Here is a 7,946-nt window from a genome sequence, read left to right on the forward strand (position 1 = left end):
AGTTTTAATTTTAGCTCTGGTTATCAGTTTTTTTTTATCTCTCACAGCTGTTTCTGTTTCAAGAAACTAAATGGGTTCAGCCGAGGGCTCTGTAACCTAAAGCTCCGGAGTCACATTTCACCCCTACTTTGTGGCTCTCTGGTTGAAGAATAATGAAAAGTTTATAATTAAAAAAAAGGGATGTATTGTATTTCTCAGACTAGAGGGACATCAAGCAAGACAACAAAGTCAGATAAGTCAAACTCAATTGAATTCATTCACAAAGAGTTGAAGCACAAAGCGTATTGCTCCTGACTACCGCACCAAATGCTCCAACAATCCAAGGGCCGTGTACCCCAGAAAATCAATTTGAGGTCAGTAAGCAGATTCATAGTTAAGGTGCACCATATCATAAGGTGGACTGTCTGAAACTGAACAAAATTCAAGGATTTTAAGTTGCCACATGGTCCAAAAACCCCATAAGGGTCACTTTATTGTCTCTTATTTAATTTTACTACTTGCTTTATGGAGACAAAATGATGTTTAATTTGTATTTTATTTTGAAAGGAAGTCATGTTAACCTGTAAAAAAAGTTTAAAAAAATTTTTCCTATTAAAAAAATCTCTTTATGTCAATGTTTAATTTATGCAAATATCATTTGTAAATACATTTATCATAATAGTAACAATAACATGAATAAAAATCAGTTTCTTATTTTTGTTAAGGGTAAAGTGAGACGTTGTGACTCCTACTGGATTGTGTTCAGTAAGAAATCCACCCGAATGTCTCTTTAAGTGTTGAGGGTTGCACACCGCTGGTTCAGCCACTGGTTTTTGTCTTTTATTGCCAGATCCAATTTTTCTCACATTTCAGATTTGTCATTAACTTCAATTTCTTTAGTTTTATTTAAGTTCCTTGTTTTTTTTTTTTGTTTTTTTTTAATTATCATTAAGGTTTCAGTGATTCTTATAGGGTGCCTTGCATTCGTATATCAATGCACTGTCAACACTGTTAAATTATGAATTTCTCTTTTCCTAATACCCACTGTTTTTTTTTCCTCTGCAGGGTTGAGATAAAAAAGTACTTAGATCTATATTTTGTATGTAAATGAAAATATGCACTGTAACAGGTGGCTGCATAAAAGCTGCTTTTTGTCAACAAAGTAACTTCTCGAGCATTGAGAGCCCTGGATCTGCAAATAATAATAATATGGGTGGCAAAATCCTCAAGCTGTCAGCTCTGAGGGGATTTGAGATTTTTTTTTTTTTTTATCTGTCACTCTGAGTGAGGGCTGGCATGCCTCCAGGACATTACATTAGTACCACAGATTGAAGGGAGAGATGGGCAGATATGCATAGGTTAGCCAAAGCTTTGGGTTGATGGGCGGCTGGAAACGATGAAGATGAGGATGCTCCACCGCTTTAGGGAGTAACACCCCCCCTTTATCAAAACCTATCTCTGCATGTACATTAAGCCCCCCATGATGGTCCTGTTTTTGCTCACCACTGGTGGATCTAAGAGTGAATGGTAGAAAATATGTTATTGGCAAACCGAATGGCCCTAAACACAACTCTTTGAACTTGTTAGTTAAATACGAAGAACCGGTTTTAATGGGATTATTTATTTGTATTTATGCATGAAAAGCCTAAATAATTAAGTATTTACAAGCTACTTCATCAATAGCAAAAACCAAGTGTCTCCTCATTTGTTTGTACATAATGAATATTTTATATTGTAGCATTGCCTTATGTCAACTATATGGGAAAACACGTGCAAAACCACCCCACAGCCTCTATGCATATTACAAAAACGAGCCATGATAATGATTCCCAAAGTGGGATATTATGAACCCCCCAGTATTTTATTCAATTAATCAAAATTACAAAAGGTTACAGATATAATAACATTCAATGAAAATATTTTAAAAACTACTTCCACATGATCCTAATAAAAAACTGTTTAAGGAAAGAGAATAACATTTACTAAGAAAGAAAAAGGACATCAAACAACAGAATAATGCATTTCTGTCTGTGGAATGAGGTTGTGCTATAACTTAGAGGAAAGTATAAAAACAAGAAAAATGTTACACAATTTAAAAAAAATATACAAAATGATATTTTTTAAAGAAAATTAGAAAACAAGAAGCACAAGGTGACAAAATACAATTATGACACATGGTAACATGATGTGGTTTTTTTCCCCGTAATTACTTTGTGTCTATGTGAAAAATGTTAAATATTTGAAAATGTATGCATAAAATATCATGAGATTCAGGGTGGGAATAAATAAACTCATTTTTTTAACACTTTATCACATTCTGATTATTATATGAAAACAAAAGGAAATCAAAGGTGAGGCAACACAACATTTGATGAGCAGCAGTCTTTTTTTCTGTCCCATTATTTATTTACAAAGGTGTGGGAAATGGTGAGTCGCTCCATACTGCTTCTGCAGGGTTTTTAAAGGTTACACCCCGTTAGTGATGAGCTGATCGTTACAATTAGCTGAGATTTCTGTGATGCCAAAGTTTGGTACCCTGAAGCTCTCAGGTGTGTATCCTCGCACAGCCCAGAGGGAAGGAAAAAAAACATTAGTATTAATGAAATCAGAGCAGAAAATCAGCCTGAAAGAAGATATTTTTCTGCAGAATTTAAAAAGAGCTCAAATTAATACAAATTACAAGTAGAGGTGGTTTGTCAGGAGAAAGGCTCCTCCTTAAAAGAGAACAAAAGCACGACTGATGTTCACAAAGCTGAACAAACCACAATCATTCTGGAACAATTTTCTGAAACAAAATCCCTTTGATTTTGATGGAGATTGACAGATCTAAGTGTGGGGTGTGTGGGGGGGTCACTCTCTTGACTTTTACAGCTGTCCATGTTCTTGTGGTTAATGTCAAATCTATGAGCCAAATTGTTCCTGAATTAGACACTGCAGCCATTTTCTCCATGTGTTATCAAACACTTTGACAGCAGAAAAAACGTTTGTGTGCCTCTACTTCTTAAGGAATTCTCCACCTTTTATAACCGATGTGTTTCTTTTGTCTTTCGTTGAGGTTAAAATTAATATGTCTTGCATTGAACTTTTGCCACAACAGCGGATTAAAAACAGAAATTATTTTTCACATAATGTGTTTAAATAATGGAAAGAGTGAAATGACTCATGTTCATGAAAAGCCTTTTTGGTGACCGTAATGAAAGCCTTTATACTCCCCAGCTGTGAAATTTTGTTCTTTGTATTTTGTTCTCTTTCTTGTACATGAATAGATTGATTTGCTTTTGTCTCCTTACGCATTGCAAATATGGAAGTCCTTGGATGAACCCCAGAAAACTTTGCATTATTTAGTTTCCACAGTTGTTTTTCAGGCTCCATTAGTTATTTCCAGCACTTGATCACTTCTGCATGGTGGGCTTCTAAGAGATTACATCACTTTCACTCAAGTTCCCGCTTAGGTTTTTGATGGATTTTGGAACAAGACAGAGGCTAAAACTATTTATTTTAGTCAACAGCAGTTGAAGAACTTGAGAAGGATTTAAACATTATTAGAGATATTCTAAAACTTCGAAATAAAATGAAATCTATTTCAGAAAGTTGAGACCACACAGTGGTGTTGTGATTGGCACTTAGGGATGGGTATCAAAACTCAAATTGGTACTGGTACCGACGCATACGGTACTACCTGTTGTATAAAAAATTTAGATGTCGGTGCTTCGTTTTGGACAAATCAATCACTTGTCTCCTATGAAGTTTTGCTGTACAATTCCAGCCAATCATTTCACCCTCCTAGATATTGTGGGCGGAGCTACAGTTAAATACCAAACGGGGAGTGAGTGAAAGTTTTCTGTACTTCACAGCAAAAGATTTTAATTCAGCAACCTTATAGATAAGAGTGACACGTACAATTCTGCCGTCTTGGTGTTGACCAGTTAAATACATGTTTACTTCAGTGTGTGTGAAAATGGAGATACAGCGCAGCAGAACAGACTGCCAGAAAGAATGAAAGTATCTTAGGGACATTCAAGCACTCTCCTTCACCCTGTGATGCTGTTTCATCACACTTGCAGGTTTTTAGAAAAAAAATTAGCATGTTTTGCCATTTTTGAAGCCTGAGTTTGATAAAGAGCTCAATAATAAGCTCTACCTCCAAGAGTTCTCGAAAACACACCATAATACTACCCCCACCAGACTTTATACTTAACACAATGCAGTTAGACAAGCCATTCTTCTGGCCAAACCCCCAAACTAGACTCATCTGCTGGATGGAAAACTGGATTTTCACTCTAGAGAATGATTTGTTTCTACTGTTTGAGTGCCACACTCTGATGGAAGGCTAAGAGGCCACTGCTCAGCTATGGAAACCCATTTTATAAAGCTTTTCATGGAACCCTCTTGAGCATTAGATTAGTAAATACATTTGGCAATACAACGGAAGACACTCATCATCATCAAACTGAGGATAGACTCTCAAAAACATACTCCCTTTGTACGCTTGGTTTTCTCTATTTGTGGGGGTGTTCATCAATTGCTAAATACAGATATTAAAATTTCGATATCTTGCAAAAAATGTGGAAAAAAAAGAAAAGAAAAAGAAACCTGACAGTAAATCAGCGTCACCCCTGAACTCAAAGTCATCCCTGCAGAAACGCCTCACCTTGGATTTTTTTGCATCTGGTTCTGTCAGAGCATCCAAACAGAAACAGGAAAATACAAAAAAGGTATTATCAAAACCAAGGCTTTTTCAAGATGGACAATGCTAAAGAAAAGTTTGTTATTTTGGAGGTTAATTAAGTTTAAAAACTTGACTTAAACTGGATTAAGGAGAATAGCTTGCGTTTTACTATGTGAAAGGATGGAGAGTCTAAGTAAACCATCCAGTGCTGAGTTTTTTTCTAATTCAGATTCATAATGTCATAAGTTCCATAATAACCTCTTTATTATTTGCAAGAAGTAAATCAAGGATCAGTATTTGAAGATATAGACATTAACATGCAACATTTGTTGTTCTGGAACAAAACTTGGTGTCTGGATTTGTAACGTTTTTAAACTGCTGCCGTGGGCTCATGCAGCTTGCTCATTACTGGCTGATCACTGATACCCTCAGGCTGAGAACATCCTCTTTAACCTCTAATAAAAACACTCCAACAAAAACAATAGAAACACAACTTTTATTATTTAAATTAGTGTACCTCTGAGGTCTTTTCTGGTTGTTTTCCACATGCTGATTTGTGCTGGCCTGTTTGTGCACAATCATGCTTTTGGAAGGAGAAACACAGAGGAGCTCGAATTCAATGTTATGTCAAGTTTGCTTCTATGACACCAGATAAGGTCAGATATTTCATTCATTCATTCATCTTCTGCCGTTTTATCCCTTTCGGGGTCACGGGGCTGCTGGAGCCTATCCCGGCCACTTGTAGGCGAAGGCAGGGGACACCCTGGACAGTTTGCCAGTTTGTCGCAGGGTGGTAAGATATTTCATTTTCCTTTTTTTTATGAACACAGGCCCCATTTTATTTCCGGCGTCGTGGCATAAAGTTTTTTTTAATAATTTCAGTATTATAAAAACTTGAACGTAGTAGTTAGTAAAAAAAAAGAATTTTCATCTCCAAATACTAGGTATAGATTTATTTACTGTGTATCAGTCAGTATTGCTGATCAATGCAAAACTATATGTGTGTAGATTAAAATATATATTAAAAAAATATGAGGAGAAAATAATTACTAAGATAAACTCCATGATAACTTTGATCTTTGATATGGCCAACCCATTTTATTCATTATAATATAAAAAATATGGCAACAAATATTAGTTAAATTATGTGAAACCTTTAATTAGTTGTGTTTAAACAAATAAATATTGTTTTTCTAAATGATAAAGAGGTGAAACAGCTTATTAAAGGAATGTCGGCTGGAATTTGCTATTAGTGAGGGTTCCGATTTAATTTGTTAAAATAAAAATCAAGATTCAAGATTCAAGTTTTTATTGCCGTTTGCACATGCGGTACATCGGAATTTTTCTTTGGCATCTCTCATGTCAGGATAAGTTAAAAAAGGACAAAAGAAAAATTTGAAGAAGAAATAATAAAGAAAATAAAAATAAATAAATTTGAGCGGCTGGGTAGCTCGGTTGGTAAGGTGGGAATCTACCACGCAGGAAACCAGGGTTTGATTCCCGGAGGGGAATTAGCAATGGTACTGGGGGCAATTACCATATCAATGGCGAGCAGTTAACATCACCCAGTGAGGGTCCTTAGGCAAGACCCTTAACGCTACTGCTTCCCGAGCGCGGTTTCGGCTGCAGCTCACCGCTCCCCAAGGGGATGGGTCAAATGCGGAGAAAGAATTTCCCTTCGTGGGATAAAATACAGTGTATAAAAAAAAAAAAGCAGACGAGGAAATCAAAGACATACATGGATCTATCAACTATATATCTATTTGTCTGAAAGTGGATGCATCAGCACTGGAGCAGAGCAAGGAACTTGTGGACTGCCCAGCATAAGAACAAATACCACCTTTTTTAAACAGTATGTTTCTCTGCCCCTGATTCACAACAATTTGAATAAAGGAATACTCAGAAATGCAACTTATGGCGTAATTTTCTTTATACATGTCCTCGATTATCAACAAAATGCCACAAGAAAATGTTAAAAACCCCATTTTCATCGGAGTGCTTCTTTAAGACCGTCCTCTCCAAGCCTTCTCTGTATTAACTGTTACTTACATTTTGAAACCTCACATGGTCACTTTTATTTACTCAGGTTAAAGTTTTTAAAGTCTATCTATCTAAGCATCAAGTGTGTTTTTTAAAGGTCCATTTAGAAATAATTGAAATGGCGAGGAGTTTTTCCACGATACACTAACATGTTTTCTTTATTTGTTTGTTTTTTATGCCATAAGTAGATTTTCAGGAGGCTTTGAGTTTTCAATTTGGCTCCCAGCAGGTGATGCCGGTCCAGGGATCAACCTCACTTTCCATTTTAATTAATCCCCATCGCCTCTGGTTGACTGATTACAGCAGGGCCCCTTCCTCATTTCCAAACACAAGAGTGCATCTGTCTGGCGGGACCCGGTCCTCACTGCATGGAAGGTTTATTCATTTTACCGTCAGCTGTCAGAGAAGTTGACCTGAGTGTTGTTGGAATAAACTCAAAAGATGCATTAAAATAAAATTCTGTGAAAGCATCCTTTCAGAATCACTTCAGTTTATTTAGTGGTGTCAGTTAGGGTTGCCATCGATTACCTGCTGTGGAAAGCACACCATTGCCTGAAGCAAAACTGACAATCTACATATGAAGATCTGTCTGTCGGCTGCACTGTTTACCCTTGAGTTTAATTAGATGGGAACCCTCTGGAGATGGGTGTGCGTTGTCAGACACGAACAAAGAGAATTGGAGCTAATTAGAGGAGAGAAATCATGAAGCCTGACCTTTGTCCACCAGAAGAAACAACAGTACTGACAAAGAAAGGAGAGCTGCGTCTTGTTGTGAACTGTGTGCAGATTCTTCTGACGTTAATTCTCGATTGGTAAGTAATGACGTCCTAGTTTTTTGGCAGGGAGGCCTTCATTCTTTCATTTACTAGGTACGGATTCTTCAGTTTGACAGAAGTGTAATGAGATTTTTTCTGACACGTTATTTGGTTTGTTGTACAATTCCTTCATTGTTTTCATATCCATGCAAATGGACCTGCTTTACGGCCTTCTTCTCTCCAGTTGGAATCATTATTACCTCTGTATCACAAATGTGTTTTTCATTAAAGGACTCTTTAGGGCAGAAATCAATGACACTGAAATCTGAGGTGCACTGACCCTAATAAAGTGTACAAAGTCAAGAGCCAAGACGCTGACAGTCTGTTTAATCAAATGACCCCCATTCGCAGAACAGAGCTGGGCCTCATAGCTCTCTTCCCCTCCCAGCAACCAAGTTCCTTCAGCTGGAAAGAGGACTTTGGGTTTCCAACTGTCGAAGAAG

Source organism: Oryzias latipes, chromosome 16, assembly GCF_053564925.1.
Source record: "Oryzias latipes strain Hd-rR chromosome 16, Olatipes_Hd-rR_3.1".
Lineage (NCBI taxonomy): Eukaryota > Metazoa > Chordata > Actinopteri > Beloniformes > Adrianichthyidae > Oryzias > Oryzias latipes.